The sequence below is a fragment of the Fundulus heteroclitus genome, chromosome 3 (genome assembly GCF_011125445.2).
Source record: "Fundulus heteroclitus isolate FHET01 chromosome 3, MU-UCD_Fhet_4.1, whole genome shotgun sequence".
Classification (NCBI taxonomy): Eukaryota; Metazoa; Chordata; class Actinopteri; order Cyprinodontiformes; family Fundulidae; genus Fundulus; species Fundulus heteroclitus.
In genome coordinates this window covers 3055558-3069645 of record NC_046363.1, presented here as the reverse complement: position 1 = coordinate 3069645, position 14088 = coordinate 3055558, and positions in this window count along the sequence as shown.

Sequence of the window (14088 nt, the reverse complement as noted above, 5' to 3'; positions counted from 1 at the left end):
GCTGTCAATGTTTGAAACAACTGTTCAACAGGAATAATCACATTGATATAAGTTACATGGTCTAAATAAATTGGGGGAACAAGAATGGGGAACACACCTAGACATTTGAGCATGTTATACATTTACAACTGTCTTTGAGATTTCTGCTATTCAGAAAGGCCAAACCAGTCTCATTGAAGCTCCGATATCCTGCTGAGAAACAAAGATGTTTTGTAGACCTTTCTATCATTTATTTTGTATTTATTCTGAAAAAGATAGAGGATTCATTCTATCAATTCATCATTCAAAGGATTTATCTGTTTGTCTAAAATAAGTTGATTGGCAGTTTGATGCAACATGTAGCAAAGGGGTAGCACTACTTTACTGTATTCTGCATAAAGCTGGAAAAATGTTGATTACTCTAGCACTGTATTCTGGCATCTAATTGAATGAACAGTATAATTTAGAAATTGTCAGGATGCAGTTTTTGCTCACTGCATCCTGGACTATTATGGCTCTTTCCACCTCTCATGCAGCCCAGCTCTCACTCCACCTCCTCGTTAGTTCCACCTGCCGTTCCTAATTATCCCGGACTCAGTTCACCTGGCATCTTTCCTACTTAAGCTCCCTTCAGTCTGCTCTTCCCGGCTGGAATGTCTTCATCCAAACCTCGTCCTGCCTCGTGCTTCTCACATCTGCTAATCAGAGCTTCCCACGCTTGCTAGCCAGAGTTTCTAGTGATGGTGAGATGAAGCCTCATGAGGCATTGAACCGCTTGAGCCAACTGGTTCGAGAAAAGGTTCATTTCTTGGAGCTTCATGTGCACACGACACCACCTACTGGCCAGGTGTATAATAACAGCCAGCTGTATCTTAACACATGTGATGCATTGATTTTTTGTCTATTATGGCTCTTGGGAATAACTTCACAAAAGGTGTAGGACGAAATCATTTGTCTACATAAATTGTGTATACACATATGTGTATATTTAAAATATTGTCTAAATGTATTCTCTGTGTGTAATTATTCCCAAAATAGTAGTGTCATGTGATATGGCATGTTGGGTAATAATCAGATCTCTCAACTTTGATCAAAAGTTAAGAGTGAGAATTTTGGGGGCGTGGGGGGGGGGGGGGGGGTTATGGTCAACATTTTCCCCTCAGCAGCAACACTGAAGCACACAGAGGTTCACGCTGTGGCTTTACGCACGATCCAGCTGCTGATGTCTCCCTCTTTTCAGCTGAATGCACTTCTAGACTGTTACAGTTTATAACATTCTCATCACCTTTCACAGCGACAGGTTTCTCAGTCAGTCGCCACGCTGACCAGACACATTTCTATTGCTCTCGTCAGTGCGGTGGGCGGATTTTCCCCCCGTTGGTGCGCTGTGGGGAAAATGCATAACTAAATACTGTAAAGGGCTCCTATAAAGGGAACAGGGTTACTGACAGGTCTAAGATGAAGCCCCTGATGTTACAAGTTCTTTAAAATGACCCTTAAAAGTGCGCACCTGAATTAAAGCACGAGTCAGCAGCCCACCGAAGCGCCACTGATTCTATGTTGTTAAAAATGAAAGAGCATGAAACACAGCTACTAACTCTCCTATTGACTTTAACTGGCACACGTTGCTACCGATGTGAGGACATTAAACGTAGTGATTCACGTTTTGAATGGTGAACGGTGATAAAAGCACCTGCTCCGAGGGAAAGGAGGGGGAGAGGAGCAAGCGCTGAGGCACAGAAATACGGTGCATGTAGTTAAAAAATGCTCAATTAATAAAAACAAAACTTATAAACAGACCAAGTGGCGTTTTAAACTGCATCTGGTTATCAGAACTGTTTTATGATCCAGCGTGCAGCCATGACTGGTTCTGAATGAACCGGTCATCTGGCAAAATCTGAGCCACTTCCCGAAGCAGTCACGTGGTACAGCCGGCCAGCGAGGCTTCGGACGTCATCGTTTTCGGCTCCTCCCCTAAATGAAGCAAGCCTCGATACGCGCTTTACGGAAACGTCCCCTCCATTACTCGACACACGCCTCGAAGCCTCGGCACATCACGTAACATCACTAAGAGTTTCCTACGTCTGCTAGCCAGAGTTCCCTTCGTCGACGCCTGCCTGCCCGCCTGCAAGTTCTCTCTCTGCTGTGCTGCTGGTTCTGCTGCTACCCCAGCACTCCAAGTAATCGCTCTGCTGTGCTGCTGGTTCTGCTGCTACTCCAGCGCTCCAAGTAATCGCTCTGCTGTGCTGCTGGTTCTGCTGCTACTCCAGCACTCCAAGTAATCGCTCTGCTGTGCTGCTGGTTCTGCTGCTACTCCAGCACTCCAAGTAAACGTTCTGCTGTGCTGCTGGTTCTGCTGCTACTCCAGCACTCCAAGTAAACGTTCTGCTGTGCTGCTGGTTCTGCTGCTACTCCAGCACTCCAAGTAATCGCTCTGCTGTGCTGCTGGTTCTGCTGCTACTCCAGCGCTCCAAGTAATCGCTCTGCTGTGCTGCTGGTTCTGCTGCTACTCCAGCACTCCAAGTAAACGTTCTGCTGTGCTGCTGGTTCTGCTGCTACTCCAGCGCTCCAACTACTCTTGCTGCTGCTTAGCTCCCGGCTCCTCCTGGACTTCAGTGCTCTCACGCCTGCCCTAAATGCTCCTAGGCTCTCGGCGTCTTCCTGGATCTACAACACAGCTCCTGCTCGTCCACCTACTCCTGTCATCTACATCCTTCTGCTTCAGCTCAGTTAAGACTCTGGTTCTCTCTCTCCACAACTCATCCTCGCTTCAATAAAACTCTTACAACAAAACTCTCTGTGCGGCTGAATTCGGGTTCCAACTCCACAGATCCTGACAGAAATCTTCCCAGTATTTTTTTTCTTAAAGACAGTGATTACCTTATCTCTTTGTAATGATTTTATTTTTTGTTTAGCCAGACAAAATTATTCCAACAAGTACATTTATATCAGCTTCCTATACATGTTAAAAGTCTAAAGACTTTGTATAATATAATCAGAAAAAAACAGTCTGATTTCCCCTCAGATTTTTTCTTCATCTATATGGTATATGTTTGAAAACAGAAGACATACATTTTTCCTTGTCTAATCTTTCCAGATCCAAAGTCAGAACTGTCCTGGCTGCACATTGAATATACAGGTCCTTCTCAACAAAATTAGCATATTGTGATAAAGTTCATTAGTTTCCATAATGTAATGATACAACTTGAACATTCATATATTTTAGATTCATTGCACACTAACTGAAATAGTTCAGGTCTTTTATTGTCTTAATCCATGCAATTGAGTTGTCTGGGCTTCCTAGAAAACTCAAATTGATGAACAGCTTTACATGACCTGCCAATTAAATATATATTTAGAAAAGACAGAGCTGGTGGATGACAAACACAAGCTGTACAATTATTTACCATGACTAAGAGTGCCGTCTGTAGAATCAAGGCAGCATATGCCAAACACAAAATAGGTAAACAGAGAAGCAGTGTTGGAGAGTTACAGCACAGGCAGAAATAAAATATATCAGGAACGATGCTTCAGACACTACAAGAGTTCTACACAGCATAGGATGGCCAAGAAGTTTGAGATGAACTGCGGGAAGCATTCAACAGCAAGTACATTAAATTCAAGCAAAATGTATGTGATGAGGGGTTATGGGGTAAAAGTACTCCTCTTTCCTCATTTCATTTCATATCACATTGTCATATAATTTAACCTAGTCAGTTACACCCAGCAATGTTTTGTAAATTTCATGGAACCATCTAGCAGACTCTGGATTAGGTAAACCTATCCCATCTCCCAGTGGTAGGTTTAACTGGCATTGAAGTGAGACTAAAATTTGTATTTATGTAATTAAATATTGGGTTCCTTTTTTCCCCACCTGGAGTGATTCACCTTAAAATTATAGTTGTTAATCCTGTTTAGGTACACTTTGTTATACTGGGTGAAATGGTCCTATCCTGAGAATAGTCAATTATGTATTCAGAAAAAGGAATGAAAAAATAGATCTCTAGGAGAGCTGTAGGCCTGTAAAAACTCTGACCAATCCCTGCCATTCGGTCCGAATGGCAGGGATTGGTCAGAGAATTGGTCCTGCACACACACCCCTCTGTCACTCGAGTTCCGGGGGTATCACTTTATCCCACAAGGCAATCATTGTTGTCCCACAAGGCAATCATTGCGACGTGGTCATGGAACACCAATATGTATGCACGTTTCTTGTTAGTATCTGCATGCAGGCTGTGTTTGGTTAAGTTCTGTGTTAGCTGTTCAGTGTAGCTCTGCTGCTCTCACTGTAAACTTTGAAAATGGCTAAGAGTCGCAAGAAGCAAACTGTGTGACAAGTTTATGAGAAGAAGAGGAAGGCCTCAGAACAAAGAAATAAGACCAGTGTATTTGGAAGATGTTTTCATGTGATCCCCCTAAGGAGCAGAAGAACAGGCAAGATGGTATTGCACATGGCAAGTTTTTAAAAAAAGACTTTGAGATTTCTTATTCACATTTCCAGAAAAATCGCCTATTCCAGCTTTAACAGATGTGGCTCATTAAGACAGTGAGCTCGTGCTTGTAGTTTAAAATTCTAGTAAATGGCAGATATGTCTAGAGAGATTATAACACAATCTTTATGGAAAAAAACTTAAATTGGCAGCAATAGACAGTATTACGGATCCAGAGGCTAGAATTGTAATAGTACAAATATCTATGTATAACCAAAAATGATGTATTGTCAGTATATATATATATATATATATATATATATATATATATATATATATATATATATATATATATATATATATATATATATATGTCATGGTTTAGTTTGGTTTGGCTTCTGTTTACCATTGCTCACTATTTATAGGTGGGGACTTCAACTTTGGTCTAAATGAAGAAAAAGACAAGTTGACTACAACAAGGAGTCAGCGCAGTTGGCAATCATTAAATGTAGTCAAACAATACGTGAGTGATTACATTTTTTCCAATGTCCATCCTTCCTACTCTCGCCTGGACTATTTTTTAATCAGCAACTCACTGCTGATTGACATTTCAAACACTGTGACACATCTGTAACTGCCAGTGATCATGTTAATGTCCCTTTAACCCTAATAAATAAAAATGTAAGCCCACGAAACACAAGCTGGAGATTTAATACACTGTTGTTCAAAGATGAAGAATTTAAAGAAGAGTGGGCTTCATATTTGGAGTACATTGATCTACCAGTGACATCTGCATCTATCCTTTGGAAGGCAGGGAAAGCAATAATGATAGGTAAAATCATTTCATTCTCATCACGTAAAAAACCCCCAAAAAGATTTAAGAATTAGAAGAAACCATCAAGTTGTTAAACGCCTCCCCGGAGGAAGGAAAGCTGGACAAAATGTCACACTCCTGGCATGGATGGAGGTAGAGACTGAGCAGTTGGGAAGGTTAGGTTGAGTTTATTTAGTGGTTATCTTGGTCAGGCAGGCAGTGGTCAGATCTGTAAGGTCAGTCAGAGGTGAGGGCAATCCTTGTAATCAGTGTCGGACAAGCAGGAGGTTGAAGCCGGGGAATCCAAGGTGGCAGGTGAGGAAGCAGGTTAAGGCAGGCTGAGGAACTGGACAAGGGAGAAAACAGGCAGGTTAGAAATATGTCAAACTTGGCTCAAACAGACAAATGGCCTGAAAGTGTTCCCACTGGGATTAGAAAACAATCTGATGCTGTGCAGGTGGAGGATCCGTCCTCATATGGCAGCAGCTGCTGATCATAGTGATGATGCGCAGGTGTGAAGGTCACAGCACAGCAGCTGGTGTGACACAAAATACTAAAGCAAAATTACAGTTAAATTCATTTATTGAAAAAATGTATAGAAACCTTGAACATGGCAATAAGTTTTTTGCTAATCAGCTAAAACAAACTATATTTATGATTACAGACTCAACTGGGAATACAGTATAATATCTTGAGAGTGTAAACAATACCTTGCAAGATTTCTACAAAGCTTTATGGTTTACATATCGCAATTAGACCCCTCAAAAGTTATGTTGCACAATTTCTGCGTAAAACACTTCCTCAGTTATCAGGTAGTCAAATGATGACCCTGAATTCACCCCTGACAACAAATCCAGGAAGCTCTCAAAAGAATACACAATAAAAAGGCTCAAGGTCCAGATGGACATTCAGCAGAATTACATAAAGAAATTCTAGAATATTATGGCACCAACATTCCACAGAATGGTGCAGGAAACTCAGGAAAATAGCAGAATCCCATAAAATACCAATTCTGCCAACATCAGTCTCCCGCTTAAACAAGACGAAGATCTGGTCTTTCCTACCAGCTATTTTACTATATTCCTTATTATTTTTGATATTAAAATAATCTGTAAAGCTGTTGCCCAACAATTAGAGGAAATAACTCCTTTCTTAATCCATGCTGATCAGTGTTATTTTTTATAAAAGGAAGGCAGTTTTCCTCAAATGTACACAGGTTACAACTTAATAGTAAAGCCATTGAAACTAATATATTGTCTTTAGATGCAGAATAAGCATTTGATAGACTTAATTGAAAATTCTTGTTTGCAACTCTACATGAATTCGGTTTTGGATTTTTTTAAATAAATTGGTTAAAATATTATAGAGTTCCTCAACAGCATGTGTCAGGACAAATAACCAAACAGCTTCCAGCTTTTGTTTGCAGAGGGGCACCAGGCAAGGATGTCCGCTTTTCCCCTCACTGTCATGGTGCAGCTTTGCCTGCAGCACCATGGACATTTCATGGCACTCTCCGCCTTCCATACAGCTCCTGATTCCATGCTCCATTGATCAGCTACACCTGTCATCCCGAATCAAGCCCGGACTCATTCCACCTGTGAACACTACTATAAAGACTCACCTCAGTCAGCTCTTCCCCGCCGGATCGTCTGCACACCACTGCTCACAAGCATTCTCACCTTGACCTGCCTGAAGTTTACTACGTCTTCCAAGCCTGCCTGTTCCAGCACCGCCTAACCTGTGCTTCCTCCTTCTACCTGCCGTGCTCCCTGCCTCCGTCTGCCCGTCAACATCCTAGCTCTCTCTCTCGCTCTCTCTCTATCTCTCTCTTTCAGGTAATTAGATTAATATAATCTTTTTCAAGAATTTAAAATTATTCTGTAAATTGGTTAAAATAAACACTGCAGATTGATTGTTCTTTGCAGAACTCTCTAAATACACATCTACAGCCAGGGAGTATTACATATTAGGGTATTAATGGGTAACTTAAATTGGTAGATTTAACAAAACTTAACCACTTCTCTTAAAGAAGATAGACGATGATCTGGCCAGATTAAAATCTCTACCGTTTTTACTTATAAGAAGGGTTACTTCAGTAAAAATGATGATCTAAACTAGAATTAATAACTTATTATTAATTACTTATCTCTGGACTCCATCTCTAAATCCCTTTGAAAGATAAACCTCTTTGTATTAGAATACAAATGCTACAAAACACTAAAGATAAAGGAGGACTAGATCTGCCTAACTTTCACCATTACTTCTCAGCAAACAGGCTACAATACATCTCAAAATGGTTAAACCATAATTCCTTAGATGAGTCCTGGATAGGTATACAGTAGAACACATAATATGTAATAATATCAAGATTTCTGACATGCCATTTATTAGCTCAAATATAAGATGACATATATGCTTTAAAAATATCAATATCTGTTCTCTTCTCTAACAACATGGGGGGAGTTTCTTAAGATGACCAGGTCACCATGGCTACACGCTCCTTCTGGAGGAGTGAATAATGCTTGTCAAGACAGGAAACTTTTTTACTAATCTGTCTGTATGATTGGATTGAATTTGACTTTGTAAAGTGTCTCAAGATGTGTTATAAATTGGCACTATATAAATAGGAACTTTATTGAGTTGAATCACTTATTCCATGCAGCTGAACACCCATCTAGAATAATCCTGACAGGATTGATAATTGATAAACTTTCTAGACTGGAGGAGTAAAGCCTGATTCTCTCTTCACGTCTGCATCATCTGTACCTACAGCTCCTGGTGTTGCGTCCACTTCTCCGCCCAGTACTGCAGTATCCACTCCTTTTTCCTTTGCCATTGAGCCACGCAGCACTCTACCCTGCCATCTCTCTGCTGCCACTCCTAATGAACCGGAGGACAATTTGAGGCCGTATGCCCGTAATGTTAATCAGTTTAGGGTTTTCTCATCTCCATTCATCCCCTGAGTTAGCCAAGAAACTCAAGGAGGTTGAGTGTGATTATGAGGCAGCATTGAGTTTTTTATATGGAGGTCCACCTTCTCTAGTTTCTTAGAATTCCTTTGCTGTTTCTTCTGATGCTGCTTCTGGACATGCTCCTCCACCTTATCCAGATTCCATTGCACCTGCTGCTAGAGCTTTCCCTTGTGAAAGATGGCACTGACATCGCCGGAGCTCTTCAGATGACTCTGGATCACCTAAGGGTCCCAGTGTCTGCTCTTCACCATATTTTAGTCCGGATCCTGAGTTCCTGATGGAGGTTCTTTTTGCAAACTGCTTTAGGTTCTGGTTCCAGAGGTCTTCAGGGAGATGGAGGACGACCCAGATTATACCACTGAGGGTCTTGAGGACACTTATGTAATGATTCTGGCACTGGAGCTGATCCATTTCCCCTTTTTACTCACCTGCTCATTCTCCACCTCTCTGCAATTAAACGTTACTGGCTCCACCTGTCTCCAGCTGCATAAAAGCCCCGTCAATCTCAGTCTCCAGTGCCAGAACGTCTCTAGCCTTTTGCCGAGTACCTTCAAGCCTGTTAGTTGATTCCTGCCTGCCTGTCTGTTGCTGACCTGACCTGTCTTCTGTTTTCCCGAGCCTGCCGAAGCCCTTTCTGGTCCTGTCTGTCCGAAACCTGTCTGTCTGGAAACCCTTCCCCCTGGACTGTCTCCCCGTGTGCTGAACCTGGACCGAACCTGAACCCGACCTCGGATGTCCCTACTGCTGGATCTTTGGCCCCAACGTTAACGAACCCGGACTGTCGTTGGATTTACGCCCCTGGATTTCCCCATACGGACTCTGCCTGCCGGCCTCAACTGCCTGCGGACGCCTCTCATCTCCAGAACCACCTTCCCCGAACAATCCAGCCCGCAATCAGGTTAGTGATCCAGCTTTGCTGTTTTCTCACGTCTGCCCCGCTGGTCACTAACCTGTTTCCTTGTCTCCAGGAGATTGCCGGCCGGCAAGACGCAAGCAGCGCGTCCCGAGAGCCCCACTTCCCCTCTCCTTTAAATAAACAAACCTCGTAACGCCACTGACCTGTTTTCGGGTAGTTTCTGGGTCCGACTCCTGCTCGTCACAGCACGTTCTGGCCAAGACATGGATCCCCCTTCCGACAGTCAGTGGCGTGAGGGAGTAGAGAAATCCATTTCTCAGCTAGAGGCCGGCGTCTCTGAGATTTTAAACCATCTCCGCGGCCAAGCTACTCCTCCGCCCTCACTTCCGCAGTCGCCTCCCTCGGCCTCTGCGTCACTTCCGGTGATGTCTTGTCAGCCCGAACCACGTCTCACCCCGCCTGGGCTTTTTAGTGGTGATCCCGAGCACTGCCGAGCGTTTCTCACCCAGTGTGAGATTCACTTCGAGCTACAGCCCTCCTCCTTTCCCACCGACCAGTCTAAGGTTGCGTATGTCATCTCATTATTGGCCGGAAAGGCCAGACTTTGGGGGGCTTCCGAGTGGCAAAACAACACTCGCATTTGCCACTCGTACTATGAATTCTCCAAGGAGCTAACCAGAGTGTTCAGCCCAGTGCTGTCCTGCAGAGAATCCTCTAGAGGGCTCTTATCCTTGAGACAGGGGGAGAAGTCTGTATCAGAATACATTATAGATTTCCATCTATTATCAGCTGAAAGTCTGTGGAATGAGTATGCACTCATGGACGTGTTTATTCACGGTTTGAATGATCGGATCAAGGATGAGCTGGCCACCCGGGAGTACCCTAAGTCTCTTAAGGAGCTAGAGGAACTAGCAACCCGGGTTGATCTCCGCCTTCTGGAGCGACGGAGAGAGCGCCGCTCAGCTCCCTCTCCCCGCCCTCGTTTCCCTGCTACCCCCTCTGTCGCAGCCTCGTCCTCCCCGAGGTTGCAGGACCCGGGGCCCATGCAGCTAGGAAAGGCTGGTTTGACTAAAGAAGAGCACCAGCGTAAGCAGCAGCAGGGCCTCTGCCTCTACTGTGGAGGAGCTGGTCATCGTGTCCGATCATGCCTAGTAAAAGACCCAGCTCAGTAGTGGGGGGAGATCTCTACTGAGCTATACTAAACTCACTGTCTCCCCAGACCGGTTACTTCCAGCCACCATAACCACTTCTACTAAATCTCACAGACTCTCCGTATTCATCGACTCTGGGGCCGACACTGAGTTCATGGACGAAGGTTTGGCCAGGAGGCTAAACATCCGACTTCACCCAGGCACATCCCCCCGCAGTGTTCTCGCCTTGGACGGCCACGAACTAAATCACTCTCGTCTTGTTTCTGAGCCCGTGGAGCTTATTCTGGGAGGTAATCATAGAGAAAGGTTGGTCTTTATGATCATTAATTCTCCACAGGTTCCAGTTATTTTGGGTGCCACTTGGCTCAGGAGGCACAATCCCCAGATTGACTGGCGACGGGTCGAGGTGATGGGATGGGCCCCTTCCTGCTCTGAGTCCTGTCTGTTCTCAACTCAGCCACTTCACTCACCTGTGGGTAAGATTGAGGATCTCTACCCAGATTTGTCTAAGCTCCCTTCAGAGTATCACGACTTGAGGGAGGTTTTTAACAAAGCAAGGGCTATGAGCCTCCCCCCACACCGACCTTATGATTGCTCTATTGACCTGCTGCCCGGAACTACTCCTTCTAGAGGCCGGTTCTATTCCCTGTCCGCCCCTGAGTCCGAAGCCATGAGCAAGTGTATTGCTGAGTCCCTAGGGGCAGGCATTATTCGCCCCTCCTCCTCACCCGCGGGTGCTGGTTTCTTTTTTGTGGGCAAGAAGGATGGCTCTCTCCGCCCGTGTATCGATTATCGAGGCCTCAACGACATAACTGTCAAGAATCGATACTCAATTCCCCTTATGAACTTAGCTTTTGATCAGGTCCAGGCTGGCAAGGTGTTCACCAAACTAGATCTTCGCAATGCCTACCACTTGGTTCGCATTAAGGAGGGCGATGAGTGGAAGACCGCTTTCAACACCCCTACAGGCCATTTCGAATATCTGGTTATGCCATTTGGCCTCACCAACGCTCCTGCCGTGTTCCAGAATCTAGTAAATGAGGTTCTGGGAGTTGTGATTGGACGTTTTGTGTTTGTTTACCTTGATGACATTCTCATCTACTCCAATAACCTCACTCTACACAAGCAACATGTCCGCTCCGTCCTCCTCCGTCTCCTGCAAAATCAGCTATACGTCAAAGCCGAGAAGTGTGAGTTCCACACCTCCTCCACCTCTTTTCTCGGTTTTACCCTATCCCCGGGTCAAATGGCAATGGACCCAGCCAAGGTCCGAGCTGTCACCGACTGGCCCACCCCGGTTGACAGGAAACAGCTCCAAAGGTCCCTGGGGTTTGCCAATTTCTATAGGCGCTTCATCCGAGGTTAGTCAGGTGGCCGCTCCGCTTCATGCTCTGACCTCAAGCAAGGTGAGGTTCACATGGAATGAACCAGCTGACAAGGCGTTCCGAAGGCTTAAGGAGCTTTTTACTACTGCTCCGATCCTGGTCTCACCCAACCCAGACAAACAATTCATTGTGGAGGTTGATGCCTCCAGCTCTGGAGTCGGGGCGGTTCTCAGTCAGGAGGCCGAAGATGGCCGTATTCACCCTTGTGCCTTCTTTTCCAGAAAGCTGTCTAGCGCTGAAAGCAATTATGACGTGGGCAATCGGGAACTCCTGGCGGTTAAATTGGCACTTGAGGAATGGAGGCACTGGCTTGAGGGCTCCAAGATCCCCTTTCTGGTTTGGACGGACCATCGGAATTTGGAGTACCTGAGGACTGCCAGGAGACTCAATCCTCGACAGGCCAGGTGGGCTCTGTTTTTTAGTCGTTTTAATTTCACTCTGTCCTACAGACCTGGCTCGAAGAATGTGAAGCCAGACGTCCTGTCCAGGATGTTCGAGGCAGAGGAGGAGGACCAAGACCAAGGATTCATTCTGCCTGATTCCGTGAGGTGTGCGGTTACCTGCCTTGACCTGGAGAAGGAGGTCCGACAATCCCTTGAAGGAACCCTGGTCCCCGAAGCCTGTCCCAGGGACCGACTCTTCGTCCCGGAACCCCTTAGGAGGAGGGTTTTGGAGTTTTGCCACAGTTCCCGCCTTTTCTGCCATCCCGGAATAACCAAGTCCCTTCACGTCGTTCGCTCACAGTTCTGGTGGCCCACCTTGGTCAAGGACATCAGGGAGTTTGTCTCAGCCTGCCCTCCTTGTAACCAGGCCAAGGTCTCCCGGCGGCCCCCGGCTGGTCTACTCCGACCTCTGCCGGTCCCCTCTCGGCCTTGGTCCAGCCTGTCTATGGACTTTATAACCGGTCTGCCGGTTTCTGATGGCCACTCAGTTATACTGACCATAGTGGACCGGTTCTCCAAGATGGTTCACCTGGTTCCTCTATGCAAGCTTCCCTCGGCCAAAGAGATGGGTGCAATCTTGACCAGAGAAGTTTTTCGTTTACACGGTCTACCGACTGATATAGTCTCAGACCGGAGGCCGCAGTTTGTTGCTCAATATTGGCGTGAGTTCTGTGCCATGTTGGGTATCTCTGTAAGCCTGTCTTCGGGCTTCCATCCTCAGACCGACGGCCAGTCAGAGAGGCTCAACCAGGAGGTTGAGACCAAACTTCGCCTCCTCTGCCAGTCTGACCCCACTAAGTGGGCCCAGAACCTTCCGTTGGTTGAGCACGCAATAAACTCCTCTCCTTCCTGTTCCACTGGCCTCTCTCCTTTTTACATCGTTTACGGGTTCCAACCACCTGTGTTCTCCGTCAAGGAGAGGGAGTCCAGGGTTCCGTCCGCCCACCTCTCTGCCTTGAGATGCCAGCGAGCATGGAGAAGGGCTAGAAGAGCCATTCTCTGTTCTTCCCAAGCTCAGGCTCGGGCTGCCAACCGCCGGCGGTTACCGGCTCCACAGTACCAGCCGGGAGACAGGGTTTGGCTCTCTACCAAGAACCTGCCCCTCAAGGTTGAGAGCAAGAAGTTGACGCCCCGATTCATAGGCCCCTTCCCCATCTCTAAGGTGGTTAACCCAGTGGCAGTGCGGCTGCGCCTACCTCCATCACTGAAGGTCCACCCCACGTTCCACGTCTCCCGGGTTAAGCCAGTTATAACCTCAAGTCTTGCTCCCTCCGCCAGACCCCCACCTCCCACCCGGTTGGTTGATGGCTCCCCCGCATACACGGTGAGACGCATCCTCAGGTCCAGAAGACGGGGCAGGGGCACCCAGTACCTTATCGACTGGGAGGGCTATGGTCCAGAGGAACATCAGTGGGTTCCCTCCCGACTCATTTTAGACAAGTCCCTCATCAGGGACTTCCACAAGACTCACCCTGACCAGCCCAGGGCGTCTAGAATCCGCCCTTGAGGGAGGGGCTCTGTAATGATTCTGGCACTGGAGCTGATCCATTTCCCCTTTTTACTCACCTGCTAAGTCTCCACCTCTCTGCAATTAAACGTTACTGGCTCCACCTGTCTCCAGTTGCATAAAAGCCCCGTCAATCTCAGTCTCCAGTGCCAGAACGTCTCTAGCCTTTTGCCGAGTACCTTCAAGCCTGTTAGTTGATTCCTGCCTGCCTGTCTGTTGCCGACCTGACCTGTCTTCTGTTTTCCCGAGCCTGCCGAAGCCCTCTCTGGTCCTGTCTGTCCGAAACCTGTCTGTCTGGAAACCCTTCCCCCTGGACTGTCTCCCCGTGTGCCGAACCTGGACCGAACCTGAACCCGACCTCGGATTTCCCTACTGCTGGATCTTTGGCCCCAACGTTAACGAACCCGGACTGTTGTTGGATTTACTCCCCTGGATTTCCCCATACGGACTCTGCCTGCCGGCCTCAACTGCCTGCGGACGCCTCTCATCTCCAGAACCACCTTCCCCGAACAATCCAGCCCGCAATCAGGTTAGTGATCCAGCTTTGCTGT